This window comes from Stegodyphus dumicola, chromosome 5 (assembly GCF_044657685.1).
Source record: "Stegodyphus dumicola isolate Sdum_Otavi_A_Nest chromosome 5, ASM4465768v1".
Taxonomy (NCBI): Eukaryota; Metazoa; Arthropoda; class Arachnida; order Araneae; family Eresidae; genus Stegodyphus; species Stegodyphus dumicola.
Window position 1 is genome coordinate 145,265,490 of NC_140772.1, and position 25,177 is coordinate 145,290,666.

Consider the following 25,177-nt stretch of genomic DNA (forward strand, 5'->3'; position numbering starts at 1 on the left):
TTACATAGATGATCTAATATTTTAATTTTTGCTTCTAATTTCATTTTTGATTTTTTTTTAAAATCAAAAATGGCATTTTTTGGCATTATAATACTTTAAAAAATTTACATAAATTATAAAAAATGCCACAAAAACTATAAATGTTGAAAACTTGCTAGTAAACATTCAGATATGTAGATAAAAATGATGTAATCCTTGCTGCTAAAATACTGATACTGCATTAGTTCGCGTGAACCATATAATTTAAAATTTTACTGTTATGAAATACATATACATACTATTGAGATTCCCCTAACACGGGGAATCCCCATCCTTGTTGTTGCCACCAGTGTTACCAAAGAAATGAGATTAAAAAATGACTTCAAATGTATGTATTTGCATTTATGCAGCAAATACTATTTTACTAAGTTTTTGAAATCTGTTAATTTTTAAACTGTGTAAAACTGAAATCATGTAAAACAAGTAAGTACTGTATAAATCGAGGGATAGGTGTATTTCCACGAGATGTTAATACATCAGAACTTTAAATGTCTGTACATATATACTTGAAGATGAAATCCTGCAAAGTTGACAAATGTTTTTAGGAAAATGAAAATTAAAATGGAAATACAAATTTAAATTTCAATAAATTTGACTTTCTTATCGTCAAGACTGCACTTGCATTGTTTTAGAGTGGAATTCATACAGAAAAGCTTCTAATTTCAGAATTGTCGTGTAGTTTTTGTAGTAAAATATATTCCTGTTTCTAACTTTTCCAGGTCTAATAAAGAATACTGCTTTAACATATGGTTAAATAAAATGAAAAGGCATGATCTTTTGTAGTATTTGTTATAATTTGTCTGTCATGTTACCACAAGTTTTTGTTGGTGTTAATTGTTTTTTATTTTCATTTTTTACTCAGAATTGCAGAATTCCAGGTCTTTAAATTTCTAAAAGATAAGCAACAAAGCATAGTATTTAAGAAAAATTTTTATTATTTGCACTTCAAATGCCGCATATGTCAACTAAGTTTAAAGTTGTATATTTTAATACAGAATTAAAAAGAATTAACACCAACGTGCTGCTAATTTGTGTGTGTCCAGTGAATTAGAGGAAAGACCATTCTTAATGCCCATCAACCATGATTTACCAACAATGCGAGAAACAGGCCATCTTTGGAAATCAGAATTTATTTTAGCAACATAAACGTTATTTATACTAGATTTGCATTTGCTGTCATGTAAGTTTTTGATGGGCTTCTGAAACAAAAGAAAATATTTGTTGGTGGTATGATGAAATAAAATATTTGATACTAATACTCTCCGACTGTCATCTAAAATCACACAATCGTTTCCTTTGTTGAAACAATTTATTGTGAATAGGTTTTCTTTTCCTTTTTTATTTGGACATCTGCAGCTTCATTTAGAGTATGCCCTTCCTCGATGAACTAATGTTCAGTTGTAGTGGGTTCCTGGGCATAGCCTTATCCCAGTGTAGTAAGTTAATACTTTTACGAATGTTAAAGAAATAATGTTGCTGAAGTTCGTAAAAATAAAAATTCGAAGAGCAGTTATGGCAGTGAAATGATATGAAAGCAATTGTGACATTATAATCAGTAGTAATGGCAGAGTTTGCAGCAAATATAAGATGATGAGTTTTGAAGTTAAAACCTAGAGCTAGTTGGAGTGTGAGCAGCAGAGGCAATCGGGGGCGGAGAGAGAAGAAAAAGCCCTTTTCTTCTTTTTTCTTCCCCCTCTCCTCGAGTATTCAAGGCTGAATGGTTCAGTAGTCAGGTGGTAGGCGGGAGCTTGTTGAACTTCTGTTGGCTGGCAGAGGAGTAATCCTATTGGGTGAAGTGTGATTTACAGTGTGCTACGGGGAAGGCCTAGGCTGTTTTCAATCCATACTCCTTTAGAAGGGTACAAAGACACACATCATTTCCAGGTTCCTGGGTTGTACCTTATCCTGTGTATAGCACGTGAAATACACTGGTGTGCAAAAATTAAGGACGAAGTCGAAAAATTAGCATATCAGCTGAACGAAGAGGCAGAGCGGACAGAAAGACCAATCCCGAGATTAAGTAAGGTGATCTACGGTAGCACTTGCGCAGATATGCAGGTAGACATAATGGGGGAGTGTCTGAGTTGTATAAAGCATGTTCTCGGTGAAAGATCAGTATTTCTGGCAAAGAGATTGCACACCGTATAGCAGTTAAAATCACACTGAGTTGCTGCCTCGGCGAGAAATGGCGAATAATCAATCTGTTAGATGACATCTGGATGCTTTTACCCGAGGTCATTGGGAAGTTGGAGGAAGGCCGCCGTGTGACAAGTGTGGCTGCAGAGATCGGAATTGCTCACAGCATCGTTTCACGACTTTGGAGACAATTTAAAACTACAGGAACAGCTATCCGGGGGTTTAGTAGTGGTCGTTCACGAGGAACCACACCTGCAGATGACCGGTATATTGCCTTACAGGCCAGAAGAAACAGGCGGCAGACAGCGGGAGAAATCGCTAGACACACGACGCAGGCGACTGGACGACAGATATCGCGTTTTACCGTGGCCAGAAGACTGCAGGGTGGTGGTCTGTTTGCACGACGCCCTGTACGGTGTGTACCTCTAACGCCTGCCCATCGGAGAAGGCGTTCTCTGTGGTGCCGGGAACACCGGAATTGGAGAGACAATGAATGGGGACGAGTACTCTTTACAGATGAGAGCAGATTCAGTCTGAGTAGCGATTCTCATCGCATACTCATCTGGAGAGAGCGGGGAAGCCGCAATAATCGATCGAACATCATTGAAAGGGACAGGTATGGAGGTGGCGGTGTTAACTTCCGAAGGTTTAGCAAGACGGATGTTGTCTGTTTTTGGTTATGAAAAGTATAAATTGTTAGTGTAACTAACTGTGCGTTCTGTGTCTGGGTGTGAGATGTTAATGTAAAACTGAGTAGCGTAGTGATCAGCTAGTGACTCAGCTTTCTCAGTTTCTGTGTATGTGATCCCAGAGGGGCCATTAAGGGGCAGAATATTTGTGTAGCATCTATTATATCTAGAAGCAGCTTTCCATATACATGATCATCAGTAGAGAGTGATTCTAAATATCTAGACCATTTGTTTTGTGCGTGTACTGACTTCCTGATTCAGCCGATTTAAAATTCTCTTAACTTCTGGGCATCTGGTCCTCTGCCATATTTTTCTAGCTCTCTTTCTGTTAGCTAAAAGTTCTCTAATAGCAGGATCTCTGGCCCTACCAGTCAACGGGACCGCCTTGCTATTTTTCAGAGCACGGTTAAGTGTGCTAGTAAAATCTTCGATAACTGCGTCTAACTCGTCTTCACTGTGTATCGCGGGTAACGGGTACTGAGTGTTGTTTAGAGCTACCCAGTTCATAATAAAGGCTCTTTTGTGTGATGTACTATAGCTACTGATATTCACCTCCATTAAAACAGGGTTATAATCAGAGAATAGTTCACGTAATCTTTCTATCCTTGATGGTTGATAAATATTTTTTAGCAGGAAAAATTCAATAATGCTTGCAGATCTATAGCATGTTGGGTAGGAGGGAGCTACAACAGTAAAGTTGGCCGTTGAGGCAAATTGATTAACAATGTGACCATTTGAATTATCATTTCTGCAGTTCCGATTTTTGTGGTGTGAGTTAAAGTCTCTACCTATGATAATTTTATTGTTTAGTTTGGATATAGCCATTAAATCGGCGGAAAATCCTTCTGTGGTTTACGGTTGAGTAACTAGATCGAGACGAACGTGATTGGTTGTAGAGTGTGTGGTATGATTATGATAGCTACCGCCTTCATGGCCGAAAGCTGTTGAACTGTGATTACAAAGTGAGAGATGGAGCGCTTAAGGATCCTCGTTAAGCGCTCCATCTCTCACTTATTTCAATTTTTTCCACCAGCATTTTTTGTGATTGGTTGAAATTCTTTCTTGTCTTCAATCCATACTAATTTAAAGGGATGGCTGAGTGAATGAGGGGCTAGAGGACATGATGGACAAATTAAATTAAGCCTGCTTCAATATTAATTAGTGATGCGATAGGAATAAAAATTTTAATTTTCCCAATTTTTGGTGCTAAGCTAGGCAATTAGGTATATTACAATAATTAGTTAAAGAATAATTAATTAGTTTTTTGGGTCTTTTTTAAACTGGTGTAAAGGCCCTTATTTTCGTGAGCCCGTCGTAATCGCAAAAATCAAAGCTTTGCGAAATACTTTTTTTCCCCCCCCAACTTTACTTAAGTACTTTTAAAATTTTTCAACTTTCTGTTCTGTTCATATAAAATTCGTGAAATTTTCAACTCGCGAAATCACCGATATATTCATTTTTGTGAAAATTACGGCCTGCAAAAATAAGGGCCTTTACAGTAATTAAACGTTTATCAAAAACCTTTATTGTATGTCTCTGAGGATGGTTTTAGGCCTTTTCCTGTGTTCTTCGGATTTGATATGATTTAAAATTGGTATTGTGGACTTGTTTGCCCTGGTTATATCATTGTAGAATTTTTGACTGGAGGAACAACTTTTGGTTGTGGTGGTGTAGGTAAATTTTGACTTGAAGTGCTTCGTTGATTTACAGTGTTAACTGCATTCTGGACATAATTAGTATCGTTTTCAGGGTCCAGAGGACGAAATATATTTTTCATGGCAATGAAATTTGATGCATCTCTAAGAATTACAGTTTTTTAAAATCTGTTTTACACGGGAACCGATTGTCCGATTTTGATGCGGTTTCCTGCATTCAATAGCAATTTCATGCTCCACAAATTTTATATCTGCATCTCAAATAGGATGCAAGTTGTAGGAAAATGCTTTTGAAAGCAGCAAGCCGCATCAAAATCACACGACTCGAAAGTTAATGATCCATTTTGATGCGTTTTGCTGCTTTCAACTGCAAATGCATGCCCCATCATTTTGATATAAGTTTTATGTCTGTATCTCAATTAGGGCGTAATTTCGCCGGGTTGTCTGTCTATACCAGGGTTTCTTAAACTGGAGTCGCTGGACTTGCAGCAGGGGGTTGCCTAGAATTTTAGCAGTTTTGATATTTCTTTAATTTATTATAATACTTTTACAATTACCAAATATTTTTACATAATACAATACATCTTAAAATAGATATGGCAATACAGACAAAGAAAAAAAAATGAATCCGTTTCGACGCCTTCATTTTATAATAGAAACGTTCATTTTTCTTGCTTTGCACGTGACGCTGTCATTTCATCTGTTACTTATTTAAAATGTTCACATTGTTCTATGTCTTAAAATTAGAAATTAAATGTAGTGACCTAAAACTGCAAGTGTACAAAAGAAAAAATTGACAGTTTCACTCACGCATGTGTCGGATTTGCGCAGTACTTATTGGGTTCCACAGAATTTTTGTAAATACAGTCAAAAGTAGTTAATCCGGACTCGTCGGGACTTTGGCGATTCCGGATTATAGATCATCAATTTAAATCTGGTAAGATGGCATGAAGAAATTATACAATTAAAAATATGAAACCGTTATTTATGAAATAAAGAACAATTATGATCTAAAGGGTATCAAAATTTACAAAAAAAAGCTTAATATTTATTTGTTTACTTTATTAAACATTTCTTTCAACAAGCACATGCGTAAAGCATACATTAAGCATAGTCGAAATTAGAAAATTGCAACCAGAAAACTATTTGATGTGTACTTGTGGTATTTATAATGACAAGGAATTTGATTTAAATCATATCAAAGACGGAATACATCGAGATGAAATACTACATTTAGTAAGGAATTATAAGCCGAATAAAATAAAAACATTTGCCCTGAAGATAAGGATAGTGCTGACAAATCAACTTCCAGTTCATTGCGCGCTGCGATGTCCCCCCCGCAGAGCAGCATGAAATTGATAAACAGATTTCGGAATGGTTAAGAAACAAAGGATATGCCTTTTTCCATTTTTTGCAGCAATTCCACTTTTTGTTTAATGGACTTCGAAACATACTTTTGCTTTGTAGATCCTGTACATATTAGTAAATATATATCGGAAATTCTGTTTGACATAATCGAAAGTTCAAGCTTACTTTTATAAAATTGCTCTAACAGTCTGCAAAAAATAATAAGCCTGATCCAATTCGAAGATTAAGGAACAACGCAATCTGCAACATTAACTGAATTAGATAATTTTAGCTCAGCTTATACCGTCTGTTATACGTTAAACGCGCATGCGTAAACGTATTATGCGCATGTGCACAGGCAAAGTCACAGCCGTAAAGGTCTTATGAGCACACGTAAACGCGACGTATGCGCAGAAAGTTTGTAGCTTTGAGGTCCGGATTATAGATCATTCCGGAGTATGGGTGTCTGAATTAATGACTTTTTGACTGTATTATGGCGTCCTGGGAATCGCAAAAAATTCTCAGTGGTAATAAGGTATTGCAACTGAAAAATATACTATACGTATGTATGCCTTATAGGCTTACCATCCTCGTGGTTAGAATTAGCGTTTGAATTATCCGAGATTTCATGTTGTTTTCTTTTTATATTTAACTTAAAATTATCATTAAAAGCATTAGCAAGGCTATCTAAGGGTTTTTTTAGCATACTGAGATATTTAAAAACACACTTACCCTTAAGGGGCTCCAGTACTTTCAATGTATCACAGTTTGCTTTTGCCGTAAGAGGTGTATGCTGGTCCATGTCCGATGCGACTCGTACAGCATCCAATTGTTGCTTGAGGAGACGAGTATTCTCAATCTTAGCTTCTAAGGGGATGATTTGAGTATGGAACGAGTTAAGAGAAGATTAAGAGACATATCCTAAAATAATATGTCCAATTGTATCAAAATATTAGCAGTTTACAGCTATAAGGTGAATTATTCAGTATAATGATTTTTTAATGTTGACACTGATGGCAAATTGCTGCTAGAAATTCTGTGGTTTAGAGATATATAATCGTCCAGAATATAATATTTCATCACAATTATTCTTTTTCAAAGTAAAAAAAATAAAATTTACAATAAAGCTTAGAACTAACATGAAAACTAATAGATAGTTCTTGTAACTATGCAATACATCTGGATTTATATCATAAAAATATTTTTCAATAAATAATAGATCAATAAATAAGTATCTTAATATTTTATTCATACTTACAAGCCAGATGATGGGTAACAGGTATAAGAACACACCTCTATTTTCCATGCAATGCAGAAAAATACATAGTAGCTTCATCTGCCAAACGGTCTAGTACATTTATGCAGCATTGTTGTCTAACAAGACTCCAGGTAACTCGAGAATCATGGGAATATTCCAAGTAAACACCACTTTCCCATTGAAATTTTTAAATTTCAGTCACTTAAATCTAATATCCATACATAATTTACATAATCTTACCACATAAAAGATTAATCATTATTATAATTAAAAGATTTACTTCAAAAGATATTTTACAAATAGATATTTTAGATAGGAGAAAAACATATTTATTATATATGCCTTGTACAATGACTAGAACTTTAAGCACTTAAGTGTAACTAAGCAGATGGAACAAATAAATATAATACTGGTTTTTGAGTAAATGGAATCTAATTTCAAATTTTTAAACAAAGTAAGGGGGGTATCAAAGTATCAATATACGACAATTCCAATAATGAGTATAAGGATGGTACCTTACTCTAGATATAATATTACATGAATAATTAATTTTTATTAATCATGTATAAATATTCCTTTCTTTAGTTTTGTTAGTCAAAACATACTTTTATTTTTAATTATTAACTGTACAATGTTTGTCATTTCACAGCAAAATGCATTGTGAAGGAAATACATAAAGTCCATGCGGTGACCAGACAAAAGGACGAAAGTGCACACGACAAAAGCCCACAAAAATGACCCCACTGGGATAATTGCCCACGCGACTAATACCCACACCGATGAAAGCGCACATTGATGAAAGCCCACACAGATAAAAGCCCACATAGATAGAAGGGCACGCTGATAAAAGTCCACACTAACAAAAACCCACACCGATATATACGTCATGAATAGAGATAAAATAAAAAATAAATGAATAAGAAATAATTGAACAATAAATTTAAGTAGCGGAACACATTTCATTTTCGTCTCCGGCTGAATTAAATTCGTATATATATATATATAGTACAGAGAGTCAATCAAAATAATATAATTAAAAACATATACATGTATGTATCTTTGTTTTTATATTTACGCAAGAAATGGAAGTGCCTTTGTATAAGTGTGACAAAGGGAGGTGAAAGGGAATACTGGCCACACAGCTTATTTTAATTCTACAAAATTATAAGGAGTATAATATGTATGTAAATTTTCATCATATACAGAGAATAATTTATGAATAATTTAACACTACAGAAAATTTTGCATTATATGAATTTAATATGGAGAATTAAAGCCGAACTTTCATTTTAACGAAAAAAAATAAAAGTACAGTATTCTATTATGATTAAGCGCAAACACCGTTTTAATGGTGAATAAAAAGCATGGTTTCAAATAATCCAGTTAAATTTTGACAACTTGGATTTTACATAAATTAATTTCATTCCCACTTGAAATTTAATTTTTTTAATCATAATAATTACTCGTAAAATTTTTCAGGAAGTCATAGTTATTTTGGATTTCCTGAAAATGTGTGCTGGTTTTAAGTGGGCATTCGTCTTGTGGGCTTTTGTCATGTAGTTTTCTAACTGGCCGCTGGCTATTCAGGCAGGAAACCATTGCCTTCCTTTTCTTTTGCCCCCAGCTGTGTGAAAAAGCAGTTAAAGAGAGGAGAGCCTTGCTTAATTGCTTTATTCCCTATGGAACCTGGGGCGCCAAAGAAGGCCTCAGAAGGGAGGGTGTGGCAGGAGAACAATTAAAGAGGATTTTAAATGTTTTTTGTTAGTTACCTACTAGAAAATAACATTATCTGAAATTCCGCTTGTAACTGAAGTTAACCCCTTTCTTACATTTCTTTAGTATAGTTCTTGAATAACCTTTTGTCTAAGGATTTAGTTAGAATTTCAATTATTTTAAAAATTTCAATAATTGGAAAATGAAAGGAATTAAATATTTTTTAACCATTTTTAAAGGGATAATTCACTGTTTTTGCAGTAAAACTGCAGAGTGGAAAAATATGCTAGTTCCTGATTTGATAGTGTCTCTAACAACTTTTTGATGAACTAATTAAACATGCTTGTTATATCAAAGCCATTGTTTAAAAGTAAAACTACTGAACTATTTCTAAAAACATTAAATTATTACATATATTAAAATTTACGTACAAGTAATATTTTTCATTTTAACTTTCATATGGTTGAAAACGCAACCATGTGAAAGTTAAAATGAAAAATATGAAACCGTAATAAAAGTTAAACTATTCGAATAATTTTAATAACACAGGTTTCTGAACTTAGCAACAAGAGGATTTAAGAACCATGAGCCCAGCGTTGTAAGAAAAGTAATCTTGCACATTAAAAATAATTTTTATTTCAATAAAAATATTATATTACTCGATTAACTGTAAACGCTTAAAAAACAGTTCATTTCAATTTACCGTAATTATTTATATACAAAAACTTTGATTGAAGCAAATTTAAACAGCATTTAGAAACTGAAAATTCACTGGAACATTTCTTTTGTGGGTTTTATGCTGTTATTATGTGTTGAATATTATTTCGCCTAGATTAAGAAAAAGAAACTCATAACATGTAAAAATTTATTAGGTAGAAAAACTATCAAATTAAGGTCATTTTCTTCTCCTCGAAGTGCATTGATTTCCTTATACGAATTTCATATTCTGACAGCACAGAAATAGTGGCCACATATCTTGTAGGAGGTATTTCTTAAAAGCCTCATGTGTTGACGATCAAGTAGAAAAAAAATGTTTTGTTATGGAGTTACGTTTTGAATAACTTTTTTCTTCTATTGAATGAGTTCAAAGTTTCTAATATCTTGTTTTCTAGCATGAAATGTTTCACCAGTTTTTCAGGTTCTTTTCTAAGAATAATTCTAATTCATTAAGCAGAAGTTAGTAAGAACAAGTAAGGTGTACTTCAAATTTGATCTCTTAGGTTTATTAGGTCTGGCTACCAAATAACTGTTTTTGAATTCAACATCAAATTTTAAACATATATTTTTTTTTAAATTTGTGTCTTTTATTTTCAAAAAACATGCACGTAATCCGAAGTTTCTGTGACAAAAGTTAGTATAAGAAAAGTGGGACAAATTAAATTATCTGTATATTTAGTCACTATTAAAAACGAATTCTGGCTAGACTATGGGTCCTCAATCAGGAGGAATAGCCCTAAGGGGAATTTCAAAGTTTCAGAGAGTAATTTAGTCCACCTTTTCTTTACGTATTAAGTATTTAGATTTAGTTTATGAATACAAAAAAGAACATTTATTCAAATTTTGGTATTTACCAACATGTTTGATACTTGTTTAATTTACTTAAAAAATAATCCGTATTTAAACAAACACATATCTACTTTTCAAGTTTTGGGAAGGAGAGGTTGAATGATCATTTAGCAATGGTGGAAAGGGTATATGGGGAAAAAGCTGGTGAGAATCACTGGTCTAGACTGAGCCAACTTGATTTAAATTTAGAATTTTATACTCTATATAGAATTTTATACGAATCTTTAGTTCTTACTGTAGAGTCATTAGGTTTTATATATATATATATATAATGTTGTATGATCTTAAATCCATTTAGTGCGAATACAAGTTATTATTACTTGCGCAATTGCTGCAAAGTTAGTTAATAATAATTTATTTCCTAAACAGTATTGATTAATTGATTATATTATCTCCCGAGTTTAATTAAAGTAGAATTATTTTAAAAGTGTGAATCTATACTGTATATAGGTATACAAAGATACACATACATATACATGTATGTGTATCTTTGTTTTTATATTTACGCAAGAAATGGAAGTGCCTTTGTATCAGTGTGACAAAGGGAGGTGAAAGGGAATACTGGCCACACTGCTTATTTTAATTCTAAAAACTGGTAAGTTATAACTGGTAAGTTACTGGTTAATACTGGTAAGTTATATTTTGAAAGATGTTTTGAAGTAATTTGAAAGCAAAATGTTAATAATGTTTTAACGGGGACTGGAGTTAAATCATCACGAAGAATAAAATTTCAATTGTAAAAGGAAAATTAAAACATGTAATCATTGTCATTGATCGAAAATTAGTTGACTTTTCAAGGGAATCAAACCAACTCCCGTTCAATGAACAATAATTGATAAAAATACGTAAATACGAAAGTGTTTCGTCTGGTGTCCGCCGACAACATCGCGGAGAAAACAACGCAAGGCGAAAACGTCGTGCTACAAAACATCGTGGGAGAACACATCGCAAAGAGAAAAACATCGCAGTTCTAAAACATCGTGGTGCAAAATATCGTCGTCGAAAATAAAGCGGTTCAAAAACTTCGCAATTTAAAAACATAGTCGTCGAAAATATCGTGATAAAAAATAAAGTATCTACAAATCATCGCATGACGATAACATCGCAGACATGCTTTTTTCAGACATGCTTTAATAACTGTAAATGGATATTCCCATAATGATTCGTGAGCGCAAGAGGGTAAGAAGGATAATTTTTACTTTCATATTTTTTATTAATACATTTTTGCTGAGAAAATAAAAAGGAAACTTAAGTATAGAAAATTAATGCAACTTATAGCACTTAATAGAATTTTAAATCGACATAGTTAACTAACAAAGACCATAATAAATTATTTTTAATAAAGATTTTACAGGTAATTTTTCATAAAAAGTATAATCTATTAAGTTGCATTTAATTTTCTATGCTTAAGTTTCCTTCTTATTTTTTCAGCAAAAATTTATTAGTTAATAAAAAAATGTGAAAGTAAAAATTATCCTTCCTTACATCACTTGCGCTCACAAATCATTATGGGAATATCCATTTACAGTTATTAAAGCCTGAAAAAAGCATGTCTGCGATGTTATCGTCATGCGATGATTAATAGATACTTTATTTCTTACCACGATATTTTCGACGGCGATATTTTTAAACTGCGAAGTTTTTGAACCGCTTTATTTTCGACGACGATGTTTTGTACCACGATGTTTTAGAACTGCGATGTTTTCTCCCACGATGTTTTCGCCTTGCGTTGTTTTCTCCGCGATGTTTTCGTCCGCGATGTTTTTGCCGCGATGTTTTCGGCTGTAACCGTTTCGTCTTTACTCGAGTTATAAGTTAAAGCCAAACCGGCAATTCTAGTCAGGCCAAATATTTCCGCGAATAGAAGGAATTATGAACCAATGCTGATATTGAAAGAACTTATTCTTATGAAGCATTTTAGTCAATTCAATTTGGAGTAAAAATCAATTACTGTAGAGAAATCCTATTTAACTCGAGTAATCGTCCCCGACACTTTGATGTTTATGCATTTGAGTACTATATTATTTGTAGAAATTAAACATTGGAAATTGTCATTATGAAATCGAATTCAAAGTAAAGTTGAAATAAACATAGAAGATTATAAAAAAAGATAAATAATGCAAAATTTGTAAAAACAAATCAAAGACAATATAAAAATAATATAAAAAATAATATAGAAAATAATATAAATAAGATCAGTGAATGTACATGAAGATATAAAGGCCAGAAAAGGTATTAAGTAACTGTCTATTAGCTCTTGGACAGTGAAAATGCTTTTTTCCTTTCTTAAATTCTTAATCATTGCGACACGACAATTAGCCAGAAATTAATTAATTTCCATTCACTAGTATTTTCAAAAAAATCTTAACAGATGGTGTCTCTCAGATAAGAACTCCACAAAATACATCCCTCAAGAATTCCAAGTCCCACCCACTACCATAAATTGCTTCAAGTTTTACCGACTGATAATATTCAAAGCCCCTACTGCCGTTAAGAATTTTCGGACACCCTACACTTCTGAGTCAGACACGAAGAGAACACTTTGCCAACTCCCCCACTAGAAAGAATGTAAGTTACTTAATACCTTTTCTGGCCTTTATATCTTCCTGTACATTCACTGTTCTTATTATATATTATTTTCTATATTATTTTTTATATTATTTTTATATTGTCTTTGATTTGTTTTTACAAATTTTGCATTATTTATCTTTTTTTATAATCTTCTATGTTTATTTCAACTTTACTTTGAATTCGATTTCATAATGACAATTTCCAATGTTTAATTTCTACAAATAATATGGTACTCAAATGCATAAACATGAAAGTGTCGGGGACGATTACTCGAGTTAAATAGGATTTCTCTACAGTAATTGATTTTTACTCCAAATTGAATTGACTAAAATGCTTCATAAGAATAAGTTCTTTGAATATCAGCATTGGTTCATAATTCCTTCTATTCGCGGAAATATTTGGCCTGACTAGAATTGCCGGTTTGCCTTTAACTTATAACTCGAGTAAAGACGAAACACTTTCGTATTTACGTATTTTTATCAATTATTGTTCATTGAACGGGAGTTGGTTTGTTCCCCTTGAAAAGTCAACTAATTTCCGATCAATGACAATGATTACATGTTTTAATTTTTCCTTTTACAATTGAAATTTTATTCTTCATGATGATTTAACTCCAGTCCCCGTTAAAACATTATTAACATTTTGCTTTCAAATTACTTCAAAACATCTTTCAAAATATAACTTACCAGTATGGATGCACGCTTTTAAAATAATTCTACTTTAATTAAACTTAGGAGATAATATAATCAATTAATCAATACTGTTTAGGAAATAAATTATTATATATATATATATATATATATATATATATATGCGGGAGAAAGGAAAAATAAGCAATGCCCTCTTCGAGACTCGAGCCTGGATCTTTCGAATACGAGCCAATTGTACTAACCGTTACACCATGAAGGCATTCTAGAAGGAGGGAGAAAATACCTTATATTAATATCAAGTGTCATACATTACAAGTTTAAAAAATTGTATTTGAACTCGAGTGGATAAACTTGAGTATTTTATGAACGATTGGAAATTCGAACAAGATATAGGCAGAGTGTGAGCTAATAGTAGAATTTTAATAAAGGCAATTTTACAGGAAATTAAAGTATTTCAAAATATTTAACCTCATTTTACACTTTTAAAATATATTAAAAGTATTTTAATTGAAATTAATATATTTATATTCAAAATTCTTGGAAAGAAGATTTGGCTTGTCATCCCAATCGTTTTTCTATTTATTATTCTTAATATTATTACGTTAAAAGCCTTTTTGAAAACAGTGATTTTTTAATATGATATCTTTATAATTCGTGATGACGAAATTTCTTAAAAGGAATTAAAACAAAATGTTGAATTATACTCCATCCGTCCCAAATTAGTTGTTACGTTTAGGTCGAAAATTTTGTCCCAAATTAGTTGCTACATTTCAAGTCGGTGGAGTTATAAGTAACTTTCTAAGCAGTTTAGTAAATTGACATCCGTGAAATTATATTAACAGTTACAGCAGTTTAAAATCAGATACATCCCATCTACATTAAACATCTAAAAGTTGTTATAAACATAAAAAGCATTTATTATTGGAAACTTTAAATCATATGTTTCAAGTAAACCTTCAGCAAGGGAAAATCTTCAGCAGAGGGAAAAGAAAAAAACACAAGTAGTGTCTTTGTGTGTATGTATGTTTTACGAAAACGAGTACAAACGTTTTCGCTGGGTAAACATTGTTTGGTTCTTTCCACAAACAATCCGATACGGGCTAGTGTATCCGATTGTTTCGAGAAGAGCTGTTGAGTTGGCCCTGAAAAGGCAAAGACGTCTGTGTATATTCTTTGGAAAATTGTCGTAGCATTGAAAATTTTTTAAACGTTAGCGATGGAAAAATAGACGGGAAAATCGCATGTGCAAGAATTCTAGCTTCCCTCTTGGATGAAAGTTATAGAACCGCCTCACATACATACTGACGTTTCGAGATGTAGACAGGAGTGCTGTAATGCCACACTTTATATAAACACCGCTTCGCCTCAAGAGACAACGCAATTTGATTAAAAAAAGAGAAGATACGGCCACGTAATATTAAAATCGTAACACTAGCTGAATTGTTCTAACGTAAAAGTGTACGAGAAATCTGGTGAGTAATAAACAAGTAGTAATGTTTTGTAGAGACTACTAGTTTCGTTAACATAATAATAAATCTAGGATGCCTGTTATGAATCGATCACCCTCTCAAGCGCAACCCTGGTTGGCATTGTGCCAAAACACATAGACTCGTCCAAAAGGGGTGGTATTACTTGCTGCGACGTGAAAGGTCTTCTCATCTCCGGAAAAGCTATGCTGGAGGGAAAGAAAGTCCCCATCCTTTCACCCTATTTTGAGAATAATTCGGTCCGAAATGCGCATGCGTGTTTGCGATCATGGTCGCGGATGAGTCGGTCATGCTATATCACAGTTCTTTGTGTTGCCCTCTGCAGCTTAAGCGATGGTGTAAAATTGAAATTACAAACGATAACCGCTTCGCCGACACAGCGTAATGCAAAGTTATGTTCGGGCTGGTAACCCAACATAGCGGAGAGGCGTGGCTTATAGGATGATTATGCTTGGTGGAAGTAAACACAGGAATTTAATTGTAGTTTAAATAACAAGCTTGAAAGATGGTACGAGACAACTGACGAATGTTCGAATTCCGATAATGAAAGTAAACATGCTTTAATTCCGAGTTTTATAAGTAGTGCGAAAAATTGAGAACTAAATGCGAGATAAATGTGATAGATGAAAACTACCAGTTTAAAAGGCAGGTGGTTGATATTTGGAAACCCGTCAGGATACATAATCTAGAGTAGACACTCCCATATGATAGTCAAACATTAAGGCATTAAGCTATACATTGAGGCAAAATTTTAATTATTAATTACAAGTGAAAATTAAGTATTTGTAATAAAATATCAAACGAGAGCATGTTAATGTAAATCCGGGCATAGAATCATAGGTTTAATAATTGAGAATTTCTTTTAAAGGAATGCCATTGATGTAGAGTTGGCTTCGATCGCATCGATTCGATTTATTGCATCATCACGTAGTTTTGATAAACGTTAAGTTGGAGTAGAAGAATTAAACCACCGTGAAATTAAAAAGAACAGTAACTGATTTTCTGTTTGTGAAATCCGATAGGAAAGAATGCAAATAAATGTTAATCTTCAGTGAAGTGTGGGCGTCAGACAAGTGTTTTAGCCTTTTACATAATAAAAACGTTCCAATAAAACCGTTGAAAAAAGAATGCAGAAAATTAAAAACTTGCATTGTCGACTGGTAAATAAAGTTATTCATTCATGATACTGCTTAATATGAGAAATGAACACAAGTTTAAACTGACATGCAAACATTTTAACAATATCTGCTTCACAGCCTAAGCGATAAAATGAATTTAATAACTATTAATCACCCCCTGTGACAGCATATAATTGAAAAATCTCCTCTCTCCACAAACACTTTCATGCGTATGAGTTTTCCTATATTTTAGAAATTAATTTTATCAGATTAGCGGGAAAAGGTTTATTAGTGGTTTGTGACTCAGGACAGTTTAAAGGATTACTTGTATTCTTACACTGTTTAAAACATTCTGCTTTGTACATAGTCCTACACTTTACAAATTCTACTCTGTACAAATTGGATATATTACACACAATATTTGCCTTTGTTAATAAAATAATTTTATCTTTTCAAATATGTAGTAGTGCACAATATGGGACATCAAACTGAACTCTGACCATCATTAGTGCACACCTGCTTCCTGTTCAAAGTATATGAAATGCAGATATGAAATGTTCTCAGTGATAAATAAACTCACAATTAGGGTTAATTCCCTAGAGAACTCGAGCTTAAATAAGCCTGAAAATTAACCCTCGGGCCGACGCTATCGAACACTTTAGCCACGTTTATCATGACTAAGACAACACATTGTTTATTATTAAAGGCACCTCTAATAAATTCTGTCAGACGCACCAACTGCTTCGTCACAGAGATTTTTTCTAAAGCCAAATTGCTGTGCGGGAAATCTGTCAAAAAAGGATGTATTCTGGCATGGATAACCTTTTCAAAATTTTGCTCGCATCGAAAAGAGGGCTGATAGTACTCAGTTTTTGTGAGGTCTTTGTGAGTGTTAGGCATCTTTTAACAGATTACGCAACGAGTGATGGTGTAGCACCGGGGTGCCTGGGTCTTAGACCCTATCCACAAATGAAAATATGCCACTTCGGGTACAATACAAAGTTACAACTTATAGTATTATATAAATATGCCCAGGATATCTTAAGGGTTTTTTTTCAAATAATTATTTATAATGGCCTTAATAAATGACTTGATGAATATTTGTAACACGCATACATGATTCGGTGATGAAAATGCTGTCCAGAAAAGCTGCAAACTCCGTCGAGCCATTGGGAACAATAATAAATGAACACATGAAAATTGTCAAGCAAACATTTGGTAAATACAAGACCCAGTCAGCATTATTAAAAATGTGATCATAATCATAGAATAAATTAAGTAAGGAGCTCAAGTTAAAAGTAAACAGTTACATACAATACAAAATCATACTATATATAAGGTAGCCATGGTGCAGTTAAGCTTAATCAAGAGTGTAACTAAGAACGGCCATAGGACTTTTGATATTACATTGATCATTTGCGTCGTAATCATAAATTTTAATTGCAGTGTTGTTAATAAACTCTATGTCTTTATAGAATTTCTTAGCAAGGCGATAGTAAAAGGTTAAAATGTGGTCAATTTTCAGTTCAGCATGCAAATCTGTAAATCCGAAGCTACCATAAAACATTACTAATTTGTCTCAAAACCCCGTTTTGTGCAGTTTTCAATTTCTTCCTTAAGGATCAACTAGAATAAGCCCAAACAGAGCAAGCATAAGGCAATATTGGACGTAGAAGGGACTTGTTAAATGAGTAACTTGTTGTCTATAGAAAGAATGCTATTTCACGCTGTTAACCCGCGAAGACGCGCGCTGCTTTTAGCTACGCGAGGACGCGCGTCGGGCTCCGTAGGTCCGAAACGTTATTTCTTAACGAAATAAAAATAAAATTGTTTGTGTAATCGAAGAAAAAAATTAAATAATAAAAAGTATATAAAATATAAAAATATACTTTGAATTTAATAATTCTAAAAAAATTGTATTTTAATACACTTTTAAGATTGAAATTATTTATCATTAACAGAAAAAATCAGACTGATTTCTTTTTGTGAGCAAACGAAATTTAATACTAATTTATGTAATATTAAATTTTTACAGAAATATTTTCAAAAAAAAACTTACATTTCACATTTTTTTTGCAAAAAATCGCGCTGTGTTTACCGCAAACATTTTTCTCTCACTTAGCGCAGCAAATTTGTGGTTTTCGGTCCTTTACGCTATTACATATATGGCATCTTTCCCTAGAACACTCCTGTTTTTTTGGCGAGTGTCCTTCCCAATTTTCCCTATATCTGCAATTTCATTTTTCACTCAATTCGCGTGGAAATTTTGCTGCGAGCTTCTTTCTTGAATGTGATCCTTGAAAAGTTCTAATGCAAATTCTTTGATAAATAAACTTCGTTTTCTATATTGCACTACTGGCGTCCTCGAAGATAACAATAATATTCTAGTATTCATAGCTGCAATGTTGAACATACTAAAGAATACTGCCATTGGTCATCTGTTGCTAATTCTAGCAGTACTATAAATGGTTACTACATCTATAGCACCCTTTGTTAAATCATTAAAAGTCATAATTTCTGTTTTTTTTATTTGCTTCTCCAGTCGAAACATCGATGGCTCTGTCATTATGCATGGTGGACAATAGAACAACGCATTTATTTTTGTTTGGTGTGTAGGAAACTAATGTCATATTTCTTTGAAATCCAAATAATGATGATCAAACTTCTCTTTTTCTGCCACAAGTAAAATATATTGGCAGTTCTTTTTTATTTTTTCTGATAGTTCCCACGAGCGTAATTTTCTTTTCAAGGTGATTCTTTACCAAGGTATAACTGGTAAACCAGTTGTACACGGTACGGTTGCGCCCTGGATTCAAAATAGGCTCTCTAAACCTCTTGACTACTTTATCAAGACCATTTTCTGAGCTGCACGACCGTTTGGGTTGTGTTCCTGCATGAATTTCAAGATTTGAAGTACAAAATGTCCTTGCATCAAAAACAGCAAAAACTTTAATTCCATATTTTGCAGGTTTACTTGGAATGTATTGAAGAAAGGAGCATCTTCTTATAAAAGGTCCTAATTTTTCGTCAGTTGTGATGTATTCGCCAGCATTTTTAACGAACTTTTCAAAATCATTTCTTACCGGAGCCAGTTTATCCATTTCTCTTCTAGAAGGACGATCTCTTAGGTCATCAAATCCCAAACATCTCATTAGGATTAAAAAACGTTTATGAGACACTGTTCGATGAAAAATGTCAAGCCCTGTCCCGTCAGTCGCCCAAACTTCGCAACATTTACGTGAGAAGCCTTCTATTTTAAAACAAAATTCTCCAAAACAAAGAAGACAGATAAATGATCTGATTTCTGTAATATTCTTGTGTCGAGCAGCTCTCTACCTTTCAAATTTGATGGCTATCTTTGACAAGATATCAATTCACGGAAACAGAAATGCTGAATTCATTACTAGATTCATCGCTTGAATCTAATGTCTCTTCAGAATTCGATTGGTGATCACTAAACTGTTCTTCATCAATTATTTCTTCGTCTTCTTCATTAACTGAATCTTCATCAGTCAACATTTCGGCTAATAGTTTCTGTAATCTTTTCATTTCATCGTCATAAATCAAATAGCGTGACATTTTTGCAACTGCCTGACATCTTTCACATTTTTAAATGACAATGCTAGCGAGGGTCTCGGGCCTGGGAAGCCCGGCTACTCAGTTTCTGAGAAAAGATGGAGGGATAAATTCCGGAAATGATTGTGAATGACATGTACCTGACCTTAAACTCAGCTACTAAGAAGTTCGATAAATTTCACCAAAGGGTGAAATTTTTGTATTATGTTTTTGTAACGACCGGGCCTGGTCGGACTTGCCTGTACCAGGGAATTGACACTCCGTAGAAATGTAGGTTTTTATTGAACTTCTCCTTTTTTGTTAACAGGATTGCCTGAGTCTTTTCCACATTAACCTTAATTTTCCATCTGATGAGTCAAGTCTCTAATGCATGTATGTGGTTTTGTAGCTGTTGTATAGCCGGCCTTGTGTAAGGATCACAGTGTCATCAGCATACATTGCGAGTTTTGTGTTGTTCAGAGTGGGTATGTCATTCACGTATATATTAAAAAGTATAGGTCCGCGAAGACTTCCCTGGGGGACGCCTGCAAGGAAAAGTTTAGGTGTAGAGAGAATTCCTGTGACACGAAAGACAAAGTGTCTACCTGTCATGCAGCATTTAATTATGTGTTTAATGTACTCTTGGAGCCCCGAAATGTGTAAATTGTAAATAAGAGCACCCAGCCAAACACGATCGAAAGTCTTAGCTTTGTCGAGAAAAAAGCCTCTTGTGACGTTATTACGTTGCAAGCCTTTACTGATTAATTCTAAATCTCTATACAGCTCTACACAGTAAAAGAGTCACAGAAAAACGGCTCAGAGTAAGTTTGTAATCACGTAAGTCAGGCACAGTCTTCTCATTTTCACTTCGATTAAGGATTCTGTACATACTAGCATAAGAAATATATTAGTTCATGCAGTTTTATACGTCGATATTTATAGATAATTGTTTTGGCTATGTTTATTATAATCTTGTTCACCGTAACGGCTGGAGTGCCTAAACCATCATGCTGTGTAAACAAAACTGAAATCTTCATCTCTGAATACTGTTCCACTAGTGTTTAAACCACTGAAATGGTGATTATGGTAGAACATCTTTGGTAAAAATTTACTCTACGGTAACCCTTGGCAAATCGTTTCTTATTTTATATCAAGATCGTCACCTGGAAGAATCGGCACAAATTTCAAGATTGCCGTTACACAAAACCAAAATAAGAAGTCAAAGACATACACAAACTTGGTGTCCATGTACACATCGACCTATTTTAACTTAAAAAAAAAAAACAGAAAACTGCACAAACTAGGTATTGTGCACTGCCTTAACTTTGCACATGTACACATTGATCTATTTTCACTTTAAGAAAACCAGAAAGTTAAAAATATCATGTTTACAAGAAAATATTCGCCACTGTCTTAACACACAGAGACAACCAAAAATACAAAAACAGAGAGGAATAAGTTACCAAAAATACATATTTTCTAACATAAAAATATTAAACAACAAAAAGAAAAATTAACACACAGAGACGAATAAATAAATGAAGCGTCATTTTTTTAACATACCTTTTTTTTCACATGCATACGTTTAGGCTTTCCACCACCATTTCCTCCATCCTCCAGATAAGCAATTCAATTAAATTCATCGTCTGTTATTCACCTCAGACATACTCAAACGATGGTACCCACACCAAAATAATAGCAAGTTCAAAATACAAGACCATACCACTTACGTGCAACCAAACATAGCAATTAAAAAGAATGGTAAGAACCAAAAACACGGGTCCGTACAAAAGGGTTACTATTACAAAATGTAGCCCAAAACTAAATTTATCACAACACGTTGGCAATATTTCCAGAAATAACCCCTTTATATTGACAAAAACTTATTTTTTTCAAAGGCTATTTTCGCCAACATTATCAACATTACAATAACGGAAAAACTTATTTGTCGCAATGGGCTTCCAGATTTCACGAACAACCAATACCACTTCGCGATTTTTTCAGACAAAAAACAAGGTGTACCATACAGTAAAGATTAGCCGCATCTTGATTTACTACTGCTACAACATAAAATATACGTCTTTCGTAGATTTCTGCAGTTAAACTCAAAAGTTTAAAATTGCATTTTGCTTATCATGACCAGATTTTATTTTCTGCACGTAGTTAACAATTACTTATGTGTTGTCAGATAAATGTTACCAGATACAGTTAATTATTTTTTACTATCTCATGAGACAAGTTTTTTTGCTCCTGCAAGACAACTTTACTTTGTGTTGCAAAATAAATTCCTTCTCACTCTTTTTAGACTTGCCTACACATTAAATTTTATGATTAGGTAAGATGTGATTATCATAATTTTGTTTCTCTCCTTATTTTGGCAACTTTATATGTTGATTCGTTATTTAGGTTACCTACCAGTGGCTGACTGATACAACTGCTCATATGGTTCAGCTGGTAGGTTGAGTTTAATTTCTGACATAAAAAATTTAAAAGGCATACCCCATGTTTATTTTACTATAATCGAATAGTCAAATTGAAGAAATAAATGAGCCTAAATAGATTGTAATATCAATGAACATTTTTAATGACAGAGATTAACTTAAACATAGTTGCATACAGCAGAGAAAAAAGGGCGAAGAAGTAAGAATGGTATACATATACATACATACGTAATAAACAGTTACGTCATCATACACCGCGCGGATAAACGCGAACGGCGCATGCGTCAGGAGAAGCTCTCTTAAGCTAAACGTCGTATTATAATTTATGATACAACACAAATAATGGCTACTCTGTTTATAGGTACTATATGTTAAAATATTTTAAAAGCTTCCTTTAATTTGCATTCTAATAGTGATTTGTTTAAATTTAATTATGAATTATATTCACATGTAGTAATTGCATTTTATTTATTTTTGGCAATGGCTAAGCTCCAGTTTAACTCCAGTATTTAGAGTTTTTATATACAGATGAATACATATTCCTCTTTTACATGGATATAAGATTATTTTTCAGGAATTTAAGGAAAATGTGATAAATTGGATTTATAAAAACTATTTTGAATTTTGAAAAGTGTTTTTCCTCTGTTAACCATAATATAGTGCCATAAATTTCTGAATGTGTTTAGTTTTCATCCAAATAAATAGGTTTACAAAAATTTGTCATATTAATAGTTATTGCAGGATTTAGCATTATTATAAATATTTATTATAACAGATTTAGCTGAACTACATGTTTAGTCTCTCTGCAGTTGAAGTCAAAAGTAAGTGGTTAGATATTTTTCTGTATTCCCCATTACGTAATTTTATCTGGTAAATTACCATTACTTATATACTAAAGGTGAAAGAATAAGCTTTCCTTGAAAATACAAAAATTTTTAGACATTTAAAAAAATTGGTATACTTAAAAAAAATCTCAAGCTGCCACATATGCGAAACTGAAAATGTTATATATAAAATATTTCAGAAATATAAATATTTTCACTGTTTGTTAACTATAATTCACTGAATTTGTTATATATAATCACAGATTAAGGTAGCAGTGCTTTTTCTCACTGCGATTTCTCATGTATTTTGATTCATAAATACATAAATATGTTGTATAAATATTTTCAACATTTCTGATTTTTCGATAGTAACCATAGGAGAAGGATTTGAGACTATCTGTGTAAAGTAATTAGGTTTTAGATCATCACTACACCTTCATATACTTTCACTGGAAGTTTTCTCTGTATATATACTGGGATGTGACACTAAGCAGTTGACAGTATGTATTTAAGAGGTCAAAGGTATATTGTAATTAGTATTTAAAATCCTGATAACATCCCATACACTGTCGGTGGAACCTAGATAGGATGTCCAAAGGATATACTGGGATGTGACATTAAGCACTCGGGAAGATGAGTTTAGGAGGAAATTGGGATATTGTGGGATGTCCTGAGGATGTAGTAAGTAGGACTTTAAATACTACCAACATCCCATACGCTGTTGATGGGACATAGATAGGATGATTTTTGGATAAAATGGGTTGTGTTTAGGAGGTGAGTGGGATGTCCTGAGGATGTAATAAGTAAGAGTTCATATCCTAATAACATGCCGTACGCTGTCGATGGGACTTAGTTAGGATGTCCTGAGGATATACTGGGATGTGACACTAAGAACTCTGGAGGAGGTGTTTAGGAGGTTCGAGAGATATTCCGCGATGTCCTGAGGATGTGCGCATACCCCGCGAGCAACATCTTCGGGATATCCCAGGCATGTTTTTGTGCTATGTGGGTTATTTGTTTTTTCATCAAACTTGTTTTCTGATTCCAGTTACATAGCTTTTAAGGCCAGAAATTCGTCAACAAGTTAAAGTAAATTTGAATGATAGACGTTAGATGCAGTTTTCACAAATAGTTTAGCTTTCTAACAAGGTTTACTCATCTCAAGCGAACATAGTTTGCAGATTAGGTTACCGTGCTGTTTGAGCTGTGACAGATTAACAAATAGAATATGGTCTTTGTGCTGAAAATACAGCAAAGTCTAATAGATCGATACCATGAACTATTAGACCAAAACTCTGTTAAAAATTAATGTTTCATTCTGCTCAAAAACACTAATCTTAAAAGCTATTGGTCTGAACCTAGAGGCCATCCAAGTAATCTTAGAGAGCCAGCAAATGCATTTTTCTTCAGTTATTTAGCATTATTATGATACTATTTATCATGTCAAGGATTTGTAAGAACAAAATCGTGAAAATCCTGAGGATTTTCATGATTTTGAATTCAAATTTATATTATTTCGATTCTCACCAAAACCGGAACTGAAAATTGTGATATTAAACAAATTCAGAAATTTGAAGTTATTCATTTGATTATTTATGACTTGGCATTAAAATCGTTATAGACTATTTGGTTTTCATAATTATTTTTTACTTTCACTGCTGCTTGTATACTCATGTTTAAAGAATCAGGGAACTTCCCGAATTAATACAATATACACATTGACTACAGACACCTTGATATATAAAAAACTAAATTTAAGGAAAAAATATCTAGTAACAAAGTGCAGATCAGTGTTTTCACACACGCGTTTTGATACCCAATTGAGACACTTAAACTATACCTGGCTAGTAGAGAAAAATAATATAAAACTGTTAAAATTAAGACTTGGATGTTGAATAAATCTCACAAATACTTCGTTTCTGTTTTTGAACAAATGCATGGTATTCTCGTTCATTACTGTCGAGGAATATTATCATTTGTCTCCGACAGCTCTTAAAAAAATCTGTCATAACACTTTACTAAAACAAATGCATGCAACTTATACGGATTCGAGTATTAAATATTTAGGAAAATTAGTTCTTCAAATTTCACATTTCTTTATGCAATACATGTGACATGGAAACAGGTT

The 25,177-nt window shown here is 33.2% G+C and overlaps 1 protein-coding gene and 1 pseudogene across 3 annotated transcripts in view; one reads left to right on the forward strand and one right to left on the reverse strand.

Moving 5' to 3' along the window:
- The window catches only part of LOC146997271 (uncharacterized), a 45,447-nt gene extending 38,170 nt beyond the window's left edge, over window positions 1-7,277 (reverse strand). The window contains exon 1 of one of the 2 annotated variants that reach the window (XR_015040946.1): window positions 6,599-7,277. The gene's annotated coding sequence lies outside the window, so the exon portion shown is untranslated. The remainder of the gene's footprint in view (window positions 1-6,598) is intronic. The other variant, XM_085816291.1, reaches the window with a different exon arrangement.
- LOC146997269 (cullin-5-like) overlaps window positions 1-25,177 on the forward strand; it is a 572,661-nt pseudogene that overhangs the window by 148,645 nt on the left and 398,839 nt on the right. The window lies entirely within an intron of this gene.